Consider the following 14,539-nt stretch of genomic DNA (forward strand, 5'->3'; position numbering starts at 1 on the left):
ATGGCCTCGTGCCGAACATAACATAAATTACGGCCTCATGCCGAACATAGCATAAAATACGGCCTCGGGCCGAACATAACATATATACAAGGCCTCGTACCAATATCATAAATACGGCCTCGTGCTGATAATATGAATACATGGCCTCGTGCCAGGATCGTTTTAGGTATATATATATTTTGAAAATAAATCATTTATCATATATTCATCAAAATCATCACAACATCACACATCTTTTCATAATACCCGAAAAACATGCTTTGCTCGTAAAATCTTTCATATTATAATACATACACGTAAAATAATATTCATGTCACACATATGCTGTTCAAAGTCATACTTCATATTCTAATATCGTGATTTTCTGGCATCTCATACATACATATACATTTTGATCATCAAAGCAGTATTTTCCCAATCGTACATTTCATTCGTAATAAACAGATATAACATATGCTTTTCTGAAAATAGATTTACTCATAATTAATAATAATTTGTTTGGACAATAACTGCTTTAGTTTATTCCCTTACCTGACTACTCAGAAAGCCCCTAAAGTATCCTAACCTGACCCCCGTAGGATTTCCTGATCAATACCCTGAAACTGAAAATCCCTAGTATTAAACCTTAGTATTTTCATACGTACATCATTTTCTATAACTATCACAAGACCAAATTTGTCTTAAAAAGCCTTACCTCAACTCAGAGATGATTCCCAACTTCGTTTTCCCAACGATCCGCTCCGGCAAACTCGTAGAGAACTTCGCCAGGAGCATTGTGGTAGCCTTAAATCTTCGATCCGGTGACTGGCGGGGCCAAAATCGAAGAGAGAGAGAGAGAGAGTCGAAGAGGAAAGAGGGAGAAGAGTTGGCTTCTTTTGTAAGTTAAAAATCGAATTTTTCATATTTATAGAGCAGAGGATTCATTGACTAGTCACGTCATTCGTCGACGAGTCCTTCACAAATGTCGTCGACGAAATTCAGTCTTCGTCAATGAAATTCAGTCGGCTCAAAGCCCCCTTCTCGGTATTTTCTCATCGACGAATCCCTGTATTCGTCGACAAATTTTCTACTAAACTCGTCGACAAACCCTTGTATTCGTTGACAAATCTAGGCAATCTCTTTAAAATTATTTTATCCCCCAAATGCAATGTCGTCGATGAACGCGTAGCGTTCGTCGACGAAGTCTACGGCCTCCTTCTGTTTCTATTTTTCTCCCTCTTAATTATTCAAATTCCATTTTTATTAAGGTTGTCACACCAAGTGCCCAAGAAAGTAGGCAGGGTGCCACGCCAAGCGCTAAAGGGTAGGCAGGGTGAATGTTGCACGCTCTGGTAAGTTAAGCATAAGGAGAAAGGGTAATGGTTTATGCCAAGCGCCTAAAAGGGTTGCAAGGTGCCACTCCTAGGGCCCAGGAGGGTTAGGCAGGGTGTCATGCCAAGTGCAAAAGGGTAGGCACGGTAAATGTTGCACGCGCTACGCCGAATAAAAGGAGATGATGAGAAATTCCTTTCAACCATGTAACTCAAGAAGATACTGAGAACGGGTGAAAAGATGTATCTCGCTACAATGATGGTAAAGGAAGAAGTAAGCCAATAGCTTGTACTAAAAGAAAGTGAAAGTGATTAAAAAATGGAAACCCCTATGACTGTGAAGTAGTTACGTTCCTTTCTTGGGCATGTCATCTATTATAGGAAGTTCGTAGAGGGGAACTTCAAGAGAATTGATCCTTTGACAAAACTACTGAAGAAGGGTCAAGGGTGGAACTGAACAGAGAGTGTTAGGGAGCCTTTGATGACTTGAAGGATGCTATGATGAGAGATCTGATACTTGCTCTTTCGAACATATCATGAAACCTTTTGAGATGCAGTGTTTATACTTGTGGTTATAGACAAGGTTTTGAGATATGGTATGTTTATACTTGCACCGAGATAGTGTTCAATAAAGGAGACGACATAACTATTCTTCAAGAATGTTGTGAAGTATTGGGGTGTTCCCTAAGATATTGTCAGCGATCGAGACTAAAGATTCATCGGCAACTTTTGGATAGAACTTTTTAGAATCCTTGATTCAGAGCTTGGCATCTCTTCGAACTATCATCCATAGACAAATGGATAGACGAAAAGATTTCATAGACTACTAGAAGAGTACTTGCACCATTTCGTCAATGCCAACTAGAAGAATTAGGTGCAACTACTTAATATGACTCAATTTTGTTTCAATGCTCAAAAGAGCTAAACAACCAACAAGAGTTGTGAAGACCCGGAGAATTATAGCAATTAAACAATAAAGGAAAAAAAGGAAGGGAAAAAAAAGGATAAGAAAAGAAGAAGGAAAGAAATTCTAAAATGGAATCTTCGGGGCTTTGTCGACAAGAGCCCTGTGCTTGTCGACAAACTGCCTTCTTAAACTCGTTGACGACAACATGTGTCTCATCGATGAGAAGTTATAGAGAGGGGTGATTTCAGGACATTCAGGCTCGTCGACGAACCTTTAACCTTCGTCGACGAACTCCCTTCTTAGACTTGTTGACGAGGAGTCGTGGCTCGTTGACGAGGCCACGTGGTCAGCCGCCTATAAATAGCCGAAAACTGGGATTTTGAGAGAAAAAATTCATTTTTATCTCTTTCTCTCTCTAGAAAATAGCAGTTCTACCTTCTCTCTAGGATTTTGGCCCCATTTTTGGCTGGTTTGACAATTAGGAACCACCACGGTGCTCGTGGGAGAATTCTCTACAACTTTGCGGAAGCAGAATTTCAGTTTGGAGTTTTGGGACAGCATCCCAAAACCAGGGTAAGTTGAGTACTTTGGAGTTTAATGATTTATTTGGATTATTAGGAACCTAGGAAGTGTCTTATGAAAATTATTTTGAGGTTTTGTTGAATATTGTGGGGAATGAGTTGAATGATTTAGTAAAAATGTGATTTTTAGGCTTTTGAGTTGGGAATGCCGAGGAGCGGTAGAGTTAGGGTATTAGTGAGCATCTTAGTAAGCCGGGTAAGGGGAATAAATTATAACAGTCTTTTTATGGAAATTATGGGTTGAGAAATATGTGAAAATGGTGTAAGATATTTTACCTGAAATTTATTTATGATATAAATATCAGATGAAATTTGTGTGACATATGAATTATATTGTGAAATGTTTAAACTGGGTTAGATGAATTATCCTATGAAATATGTGATAACGAAATGTGTTATGATATGAGAATTGAATTGTGAGAAAATGATGAAAGTGAAATATGTAGGGAATATATTTTATGAGAAAATGAGGAAAGGTGAAATATGAAAATGTGTTTTGAGAAATATTGTGTAATTATGAAATGAGATATGTAAATAATAGTATGAGATGAGATGAATCGTGAATTGAGAAAAATATCATTGAAATGATGAAAATATTGCAATGTTAATTGTGCAATATGAAAATGAGAAAATGTGAATATGAGAAATATGATCATGAGAAATATGAATATGTGAATTGTAAGTATTGCAATGGAAAATTCTACAATACTGATGTTGAAATATGAATATGAGAAATGTGAATATGTGAAATATGATTATGGGAAATGCGAATATGTGAAATGTGAAATGTGAATATTGCACTGTTAATTCTGTAAATTGAATACTAAATTGTGAGAAATGAAATGTGAAATTTCGAAAGGGGAATACAGACATGTGATTGATGAAACGTCAATACCACATAATGATTGCTGGTATGTGGCAGTGAAAACCCTAATGGATGGATAAGGAAACCCTAACGATGGGTGGGTTGTGATATTGAGAGTACGATACTGTTGCCAGTGGAGTTAGTGCAACCACACGGGCTCGTGAAGCGTGTGGCGTGACAGTAGACTGAGCCGTTTAGTAGAGTTGTTGTGCCCCCTGAGTCCGGATCAGGGCTTTGGCCGGCTAGTCGTATTACAAACATGAGATATACGATGACATTTGACCTAACCGGGTCAGCCAACCGCGGTTAGGTCTAACCTTCAGGCCGCACAACCCTATTCATGGGGGACGCATGATGCGAAGCGAGATCCTCAAGGCAGCCATGAGTATAGACACAAATATATCAGTATGGTGACACTCATGAGCTAGATATGGAAATGAAAATGAAATAAGAATGGAAACAAAAATGGAAATAGTATGAGAATGGAAATAAAAATGAAAATGGAAATGAGAATGAAAATGAGAAATGAATAGCGTGTGTTAATAAATAATTAAAGTGAGGTAAAAATGTCACGCCCCGAACCCGAAAATGGGACCCAGGGGTGAGAATGTAACCTAACCTGTTCCTATATCCAACAAAACATCCAAAGATACAGTACAAAAGATGAGGGTCCGACCCCATAGGGTTCCCAGGCACCATATACACATCCAAACATAGCAGAATATACGCAACGGAAAAAGGTCATTCTTTACATACATGGTACCATATCAGAGTCAATACAATAACAGAAACAAGGCTCTATCATACAACGTACAACCGGGTGCCCAACATATCTTAAAACGGCAACCCACAAAACACAAGTCCTAACACTTACCCAAGCGCTACCCACAGTACACCAGCCACTACGCTCTCGACACAAGGACGCTAGTTCTGGTTACTTGAAGGACCTGTAAGATATGTACGTACAGTAGGGGTGAGACACCTCTCAGTAAGGAAGAATGCATGTTCTATTGGTGTGTGACATTTGAGTGTTATCATGACGCAACACATATACAGTTAAATGCAGTTTCAGTACTAATTTCACAACAGTGCATACATGCACACACATAATCAGTAATCCTGGTGTCGTCACACCCTTCGGCTCAAAGCCAGCCCGTGACATACGGCATTAACCTGTAGCCAACCTGTAAAAACGCGGCGCCACCGGCACGTGGCTAGTCCCAGACTCCCATGGCATCGTACCATCGCTAAATTGGTGGATCCACACCCTTTGGTGATCAGCTGGTAAGGCTCACGCCCTCGGATATAGAGCCGGACACTCTTGGTACCTGGAACAAATTCTTCGCATTCAACCAAACACAACATAAATATGCATGCTCATATAACCAAACAAACCACACCCATTTGGTAATCTAAAAACATGGTTTTCCAAAACACATACAGTTTAAAACAAGTCAAGGCAAAACACAGTATAAATCAACATATACATTCGGTTTTCAACAAAACTAGGGATACAGCCCGTCACCCCCTTTTTCCCAAAACTGTAATCATGAAAAACCCATAGTTTTTCCCTGTTAGATCCCCCCCAAATGAGTAGCCAAAACACACACAAGATCGTGAACCATAGTTTTACCGAGTCCAATTTCAAAAATAACCGACATAAATAGATTCCCCTTACTTTTCCCTCAAATGACAATTCCCGAACTCTAAGGCTCCTAAACGGCGAACCGTGTTTCAAAACTTACAAATCCCAGTATAGAAGATACTCAAAAGACTATTCTCTACAAAACTACCATATCATAATTGAAAACCAAGCCTTACCTCAATTTTACGTCAAAACCTGAAAAGAGCCAAATCGAAAATCTGATCCGTAGAACTTGTAGAGAATCCTTCCATGATCCTCGTGGTAACTTCAGATCATCAAATCAGACGATGAACGACGAAGAAATCTAGAGAGATAGAGAGAGAATGATATTTCTTAGCTGAGAAGTAATGAAAATGGATATTTATAGCACCCTTGCTCAACAATTCTCGTCGACGAATTGCATCTTCGTCGACAAGCTTGGGATTTTCGATTTTCTGAAACCCCTTGATTTCTCCTTGTCGACGAGCCCTGAATTTCGTCGCACTTCACAATACCTCTCGGCTTCTCCTCGTCGACGAACACCTGCTCCTCGTCGACAAACTCTGGTTTCGTCGACGAAGCCTATTTAATTACCTTTTTACCCTTCTCTTCATTAATTAAACCCACCTATCACGGTTCAGGCTCTTACAAAAACACACTGCCTGAGGGTTTACTGAGTAAGGTGAGTGCTTTGATAAGTATTAGTTGTAGCTGAACTCGAGTTAATCAGGTTTGGTTGCAAACAAAATCTGGGCAGAAGGAACTGCTTGTATGGGCGGGTAAGCTTTCGTATTCTTAGGAACTTCGATGGTAAATTTGAGTTACAATGAATGGTTTTGAAAATGAAAGTAAAAGCTTTTGAAAGCTTATATTGTATATCTATATGATAGTAAATGTGAAATGATATATTTTCTCAGAGGATACTGATATTGATATGCTTAAATATTATGATCTAATGAATCTCATATTGTCACACACTATAGATAATTTATTCCGTATTACCGAGATGTGTCTCACTTAATCATTTAAATATTTCAGGAAACCGAGATAGACCCGTTGATAGAGCTCGGAGATAGTGGGGAGTAGATACCCTGAGTAGTCGGGGTGAGCATTTTAAGTTAGGGAGGTTTGATTCCCCTAGAGTTTCTGTGCATGACTTGTATATATGGATGGTAGTACTCTAGTATGTGTATTCGCTGTGGTATGTATGTTATAGGTTTGAAATGACTTCCGCTGTTAGGATTGTGAAGGGATATGATTGTATACCCGGTACCCCACTTGTGGGTCAGGTTATGTATTATGGTATCAGTGGTTGACGTGGCCGATGTGTGGTTTATAAAGAAAAAAAATGGTATAAAAAATTGGGGCATCACAACTTGGTATTAAAGCCTAGGTTTGCTAGGTTCTGCAGACTTTAGTAAATAGTGGTATACAATACCAAAGTATAGGAATGGATATTAATGAGATATGAGTCAGTTGTTGTTAGACGATGAGATTAGAATTTAGGGTTCTGTCTTGCGACCTGGAAGCAAGAGTTCTATGATTGTTTCTGTGTTTTTTCTAAGGCGACGACTTCTGGAAAATCATAGATACTATCGTCGGATCGTGTTTCTAATTGGTAGGATTGAATCTTAAAGGGGGATAGAGAGATGTGTAGAGCCGAATATTTTGTGGATTTTGGTATGTTGGGTGTGATAGTGAGTTATGATGATAGAGTTCTAAAATGGTTTTATATCTTTTGTAGGATGGATCCGAGGATTAGTAGTGCACAGACTAGAGATAATGATGTAGGGCCTTCCAATATGGGCAGAGGAGACCCAGATGATGTATTATGTAGTGTCACCCAGCAGGTGATGGCCGAGATGGCTAGAGGTTCAGAGGAGCGGAGCTGCACGATTGAGTTGTTCACGCAGATGAGACCCCCATTGAAACGCCCCGAACCCTTAAACCCGAGTCCGGTGCATTATTCATGATCATATCTTGATAAATCATAATCCATAAAATACGTAACGAAAAACATAATCATAATCTCCATATAACATAATATCAGAGTTTACTAATTCTAACTATAATCCATAAATCACATGCATTTCCATAAATCTACATAACTCCCAAAACAATTTAGTATTTTCACAATCATTCCTTACTCGAAAGCCTTTAAAACATAAAGACATAAAACTTAAATATTTACATTCTCTAAAATTAACATAGAAATATACCCTTTTCTTTTTCTATTCCCCAATAATGTTATAAAAACCTCGAGCTCTTAAAACTTGATCTCAAGGAAATCTTGAAAAAGATAAATTCATATTCGGGTGAGACACTTCTCAGTAAGGGAAGAAACAATATATTAAAGCAGTGTGTGGCCAACATGAGTTTATATATGACATATTGTTTAACATTTGAAAATCGTTAACATAATTTCTAAAATCATTCCCTAAACCTAATCAAACACATGCAAATGTTTAACTCACGAAATTACCCGAGGATAGGGGTGATTACCCGCCCATACAAGTAGCACCCATTTACTCTGATACATTTGACAACCCAAAGGTCACAATTAAAGCATACCAAGGCACTCACCTTACTCAGTAAGCCCTCAAGTGATAAATTAATCACGTACTCACACATTCAACATTAGTTTACCGACAATGGCCCTAAGGATAGAGAATTCTACCCGCCCATACAAGTAGGTTCCCTCTGTCCTAGTACGTTATGCGGCTACTGCCACATCTGTAGCCACTAGTGCACTTGCCTTACTCAGCAAGCCCTCAGGCGAAAGGTACGCCTCGCCCAATCGTAACATGTTCTACGTACATACATACTTCTAATATCATAATACATCATTCTTTTCTCTCATTATACATTCATGCACATTCATTCTTGTTCATAACTTAACTTTACATTTCGTTTCACTTTAAGTGACCCTTTCCTATTTACATCATTTACCTCTGTCATTTCATTTCATCGTCATTTCATTACATAACATTTCATTTCATTACTTCGTACTATAGCTGGTCTTTAGCCATCATCAGTTAGTCTACGTAGAAACGTGCTAGATCTGCTAACACAGTTCCTTTTAGCTATCATCAGTTAGTCTACACAGAAGTGTGCTAGATCTGCTAACATGGCTGTCTTTCAGCTGTCTTACATTTACATGGTTGCATTTAACATACACAGGCAACATTGTCCATATCATATTTTATTTTCATTGCTTTATTTACTTAGCCTGCATCTCATACATTTAACATATATTTGCACAGAATCTCATGCCACACAATTTTCTAATAAAATTCATACACTGCCTATAAAATAAGCCAACCAACATTTAATGTTTATATACTGAAAATACCTTTCATTTCTTACTTAATTATCCTGAAAATATTTCTCACTTTCATCAGTTCATTTTCGCATATACATATCTAATAAACAGTTTTATACTCGAAAAAAAATATAATTTAAACAGTTGACATTTTACCCATACTGAAACATATACACGTACATATAACACAATTTATTTTTCATTTAATTCATAAAAATTCCGATTTAATATATGTTTTTCCCCTTACCTGGTTTCTTGAACTACGCCAATAGGGACTTTGAAAAATACCTGCAACGCTCACCCGGACCCTGAAATTAAATTCCTAGTTCCAATAAATTATTCCTAAATGAAATATTAATTTAATACTTCCTAAGGCTATAATTTCTAAATAAATAATAATACCTTTAAATTTAGTCAAATTGCCAAATTTCTCAAATCTCACTTTCGCTTTGGAGTAGGGTCTAGAAAATTCCAATTGAAAAATTACCTACATCAAAATGACGATGACGACGACTAGGACCCCATGGTGGTGTCCGTTCGTCGATTTAATCACATATTAACAGCGAAATTGAGAAAATGGAGAAAATTTACATTTCTCCAAGAGCAGTGCCTAAGTCGTTTCCATGAAAAATCTACTCCAGTAAAAATGTCGGCAGCGGAACCAGGATTCTAACGGCACCTTTCGTTTCCCGATTCATCGCAAACTTACCGAGAAATTGAGAGAAGGAGAGAGACAGAGACGAAGCGCAGGAAATATTTCAGGGGGGGGCGTGCAGCTCTGCAATAATCTCTTTCTTCTTCTTCCTTCTTCTTTCTTCTCTTCTTATCTCTTCTGTCAGATACTTTATATATATATTATAATAACTTGCTTATATATATATATATATATCATTCTAATTAGTTTTTTTTTAAATCCAATGCAAAAATATTTAATTTAATTACCAATTATTTAATTAATCTTAATTTAATTTAATTTCTTTAATTTTAATTTAATTTTTTTTTTATTTTTCCCATGTCATTCCTTTTATTTATTTATCTGTTATTTTATTTATTTATTTTTTAAATTATTTTAATCTTTTTTAATTTTTGGGTCTTTAGACCCATCATTTTCTAGAGGAGCTGACCCACTCGTGGCTAAGAACTAGGTCCAGGACATAGAGGATATGTTGGCAATTTTGCCATGTACGGATGAGCAAAGAGTATTATTTGCGACATTTAAGTTGACAGGAGAAGCAAAGCGTTGGTGGAGATCAGCAAGACTATTGGAGGAGTAGATACTGGACCTAGTAGCGATGATGTGGAGCCATTTCAGGGAGATATTTTTCGAGAGGTACTTTCTTGCTACTGTCAAAAGTGCGAAGGCGGTGGAGTTTCTGCATCTGATGCAGGGACCAATGACAGTACAACCGTATGCGGCGAGATTTATTAAGTTGTCTGGGTTTGCTTCGTATTTAGTACCTGATGAGGAGAAGAAGGCGAGGAAATTCAAGGAGGATCTGAGGCAGAATCTGTTTAAGCAGGTTATAGGTTTTTGAGCTTAGAAATTTGCAGAGGTAGTAAACAGAGCTGCCGTGATTGAGGGCGGCCTTCAGAGAGGCACTGCAGCACAGAGTCAGGGGAAGAGGCCTGCGTCTTCAGATGTTTAGGCAGGGTCCAATCGAGGGCTATGGAGGAGGCAGGATAGCAGAGGTGGACAGAGATAGATAGTGAGAGATCGAGCTGTATAGGGCAGTCAGATGCCCCCTCCTTGTCCTATATGTTATAGGAGACACCTGGGGGAATGCTGGGTCGGGGAGGTGATATGTTATTAGTGCTGTCAGCCTGGGCATATGTCGAGGGATTGTTGTGCACCACTAGTTGACGCACCTATTCCTAGACCATATCGAGGAGGTCATCAGGCACCTCGAGGCAGACAACAGAGGAATATTGCCCCAGCTTGAGTCTACGCGCTGACACTGGGAGATGCAGGGGCAGCAGGAGATATGGTGACAAGTACAGTTTCAATTCTGTCATTTACAACTACTGCTTTATTTGATTTAGGGGCGACGCATTCTTTTATTGCCTGGGAGTTTGTTAAAGTTTATGGGTTAGAAACACAACAGTTGGGTGTTAATTTGTCAGTGGCTACGCCAATAAGGGTTGTGGAGATATGTGGTAAAGTACTTAGTAATTGTCTAGTGTGCATTCAAGAGAGATATTTATTAGCTGATTTGGTAGTCTTGGATATGCATGGATTCAAGGTGATATTGGGTATGGACTGGCTAGCTGCTCACTATGCCAATATAGATTGTCATCGGAGGGAGGTCGTGTTCAAACCTCTAGGGGGACAGGAGTACAAGTTTGTGGGGTCTTGTGTGCGTACCCCACCATAGTTATTATCTGTCATTCAGGCGAGACGCTTGCTGCTAGAAGGTTGTCAGGGTTATGTGGCCTCTGTAAAGGCGATTTCAAAAGATGAGTTGAGGATATAGGATATCCTAATAGTGAGGGATTTTTCTGATGTCTTTCCCAAGGATTTGTCAGGACTACCTCCAAATCGTGAGGTAGAGTGTTCTATTGAGCTAGTACCGGGGACAACACCGATTTCGAAAGCGCCGTACAGAATGGTACCGACAAAATTAAAGGAATTGAAGGATTAGTTGTAGGAACTGTTGGATAGGGGATTTATTCGGCCCAACGTGTCACCCTGGGGAGCGCCAATATTATTTGTGAAAAAGAAAGATGGGTCGATGAGAATGTGCATCAACTACCGTAAAATTAATAAAGTGACTATCAAGAATAAATACCCGCTTCCCCACATCGATGATTTGTTTAATTAGCTACAGGGGATACAAGTTTTCTCGAAAATAGATTTACGATCTGGGTATCATCAGGTAAAAGTCAGAGCAAAGGATGTTTCTAAAACGGCATTCAGGACTCGGTATGGCCACTACGAATTCTTGGTTACATCATTTGGACTGAAAAATATTCCTACTGTGTTTATGGATTTAATGAATCGGGTATTCCACTAGTATTTAGATCAGTTTGTAGTAGTATTCATAGATGATATATTGGTGTATTCTGAAAGCCCAGAGGAGCATGAGGAACATTTGAGGATAGTACTTCAAATACTAAGGGAAAGGAAACTATTTGCAAAATTCAAAACGTGCGAGTTCTGGCTAGAGCAGGTTACCTTCCTTGGACATGTGATATCCAGGAGTGGTATATCAGTGGATCCGAGTAAGATTGAGACAGTAGTAGATTGGGTGCGACCAAAGAATGAGCAGGAAGTCATAAGTTTTCTAGGATTGACTGGATACTACCACAGGTTTGTTGATGGTTTTTCTAAATTGTCGAGTCCATTGACTAGATTGACCAAGAAATGGGTGAAATTTGAGTGATCTGATGAATGTGAGCAGAGTTTCCAGGAGTTGAAGCAGCAACTCATCACTGCTCCAGTGTTGACGATTCCTTCAGGTGAAGAGGGTTTCGTGATTTATAGTGATGCATCGCATAAAGGGCTCGGTTGTATTCTGATGCAAAAGGAGGGAGTTATAGCATATGTCTCACAACAGTTGAAAGAATATGAGAAGAATTACCCTATCCACAATCTGGAGCTGGAAGTGGTAGTGCATGCACTAAAAATTTAGAGACTTTATCTTTATGGGGGTAGGTGTGAGATTTTTACTGATCACAAAAGTTTGAAATACTTTTTCACACAGAAAGAATTGAACATAAGGTAGAGGAGGTGGTTGGATCTGATAAAAGATTACGACTGCACCATCAGTTACCATTCGGAAAAGGCTAATGTGGTGGCTAATGCCTTGAGCCAAAAATCGGTGGGTGCCTTAGTATTTGCAGTGGAGATCTAGCATTCAATTTAGATGGATTTGGAGAGACTGGGGATAGAACTGGAAGAGGGTGATCATTAAACATTTGTTGCCAACCTGGTGTTGCAACCGACTCTACAGGAAAGAATTAAAGTAGCACATATGAGTGATGAAGAGCTGGTAGAGCTGATAGAGAAAGTACAACATGGTCTAAAGGAAGATTTCAGTATTTCAGATGATGGGGCCTTAAGGTTTCGTACCAGGTTATGTGTACCTGCTAATCTTGAGATTAAGAAAGTGATTTTGGAGGAAGCGCACCAATCCTTGTATACGGTACATCCTGATAGCACTAGAATGTACAAGGATCTTCGGGATTCGTTTTGGTGGAGTGGAATGAAAAGAGAGATTGTCGAATTTGTAGCACAGTGTTTGACATGCCAGCAGGTAAAAGCTGAGCATCAGAGACCGGCGGGGTCATTGCAGCCATTGTATATTCTTGAGTAGAAGTGGGAGCATATAGCGATGAATTTTGTCACTAGGTTAGTGCTAGTGCTTCATGGACAGGACGCCATTTGGGTAGTGGTGGATCGATTTACGAAGACTGCCCATTTTCTGCTTATCTGAGTTAACTACTCCTTAAACCGGTTGGTAGAGTTATATATTCAGGAGATAGTGAGAATGCATGGCGTCCAGTTGCTTATAGGTTGGCTCTACCATCTGCTTTGTTTAGAATCCATGATATATTTCATGTTTCGATGTTGAGGAAATACATCCCACACCCCTCCCATGTGATCAGATATAAGGCATTGGAGCTCAGTGATGCTTTGTCTTATGAAGAAGTGCCAGTGTAGGTTTTGGATTGGGAAGAATAGGAGCTGTGTACGAAAAGCATACCATTGGTAAAAGTTTTGTGGCTCAACCATGTTGTAGAGGAAGCTTCTTGGGAATTAGAGGAGTAGACGCACCAAAGATACCCACAACTGTTCCGTGGGAACCAGGGTTAGAGGTATGTAATTTGATTTGTATAGTATTGGTAGTATTTTGGTTTTAATGGTTTTTGGGAGAATTTATTTCAATGGTTGTAATCTCCCAGAACCCCTTTGTAATTATGGTATTCCTTCGCCATAAGTGAGGGTAAGTAATAAAATAAGTAGCCAATTTTCTTCAGTGGATGATGTATAGTACATATAGTAAATCTCGAGGAAGAAATTTTTATAAGGAGGGGAGAATGTAGAGACCCGGAGAATTATAGAAATTAAATAATAAAGAAAAAGAGGAAGGGAAAGAAAAGGATAAGAAAAGAAGAAGGAAAGAAATTCTAAAATGGAATCTTCAAAGCTTCGTCGATGAGAGCCCTGTGCTCGTCGGCGAACTGCCTTCTTACACTCGTCAACGACGACATGTGTCTCATTGATGAGAAGGTACTGAGAGGGGTGATTTTAGGACATTCAAGCTCATCGACAAACCTGTAACCTTCATCAATGAACTACCTTCTTGGACTCGTCGACGAGGAGTCATGGCTCGTTGATGAGGCCACATGGACAGCCAACTATAAATAGCCGAGAACTAGGATTTTGTGAGAGAAAATTCATTTTTCTCTTTTTCTCTCTCTAGAAAACGGCAATTCTACCTTCTCTCTAGGATTTTGACCCCGTTTTTGGCTGGTTTGACAATCAAGAACCACCACAATGCTCATGGGAGAATTCTCTATGACTTTGCCGGAGCATAATTTCAGTTTGGAGTTTTGGGGCAGCATCCCAAAACCAGGGAAAGTTAAGTATTTTGGAGTTTAATGATTTATTTGGATTATTAGGAACCTAGGAAGTGTTTTATAAAAATTATTTTGAGGTTTTGTTGAGTATTGTGGGAAATGAGTTGAATGATTTGGTAAAAATGTGATTTTTAGGCTTTTGAGTTGGGAACGCCGAGGAGCGATAGAGTTAGGGTATTAGTGAGCATCTCAGTAAGCTAGGTAAAGGGAATAAATTATAACAGTCTTTTTATGGAAATTATAGGTTGAGAAATATATGAAAATAGTGTAAGATATTTTACCTGAAATTTATTTATGATATAAATATCAGATAAAATTTGTGTGGCATATGAATTATATTGTGAAAAGTT

Source organism: Malania oleifera, chromosome 1, assembly GCF_029873635.1.
Source record: "Malania oleifera isolate guangnan ecotype guangnan chromosome 1, ASM2987363v1, whole genome shotgun sequence".
In the NCBI taxonomy this organism is placed as follows: Eukaryota; Viridiplantae; Streptophyta; class Magnoliopsida; order Santalales; family Ximeniaceae; genus Malania; species Malania oleifera.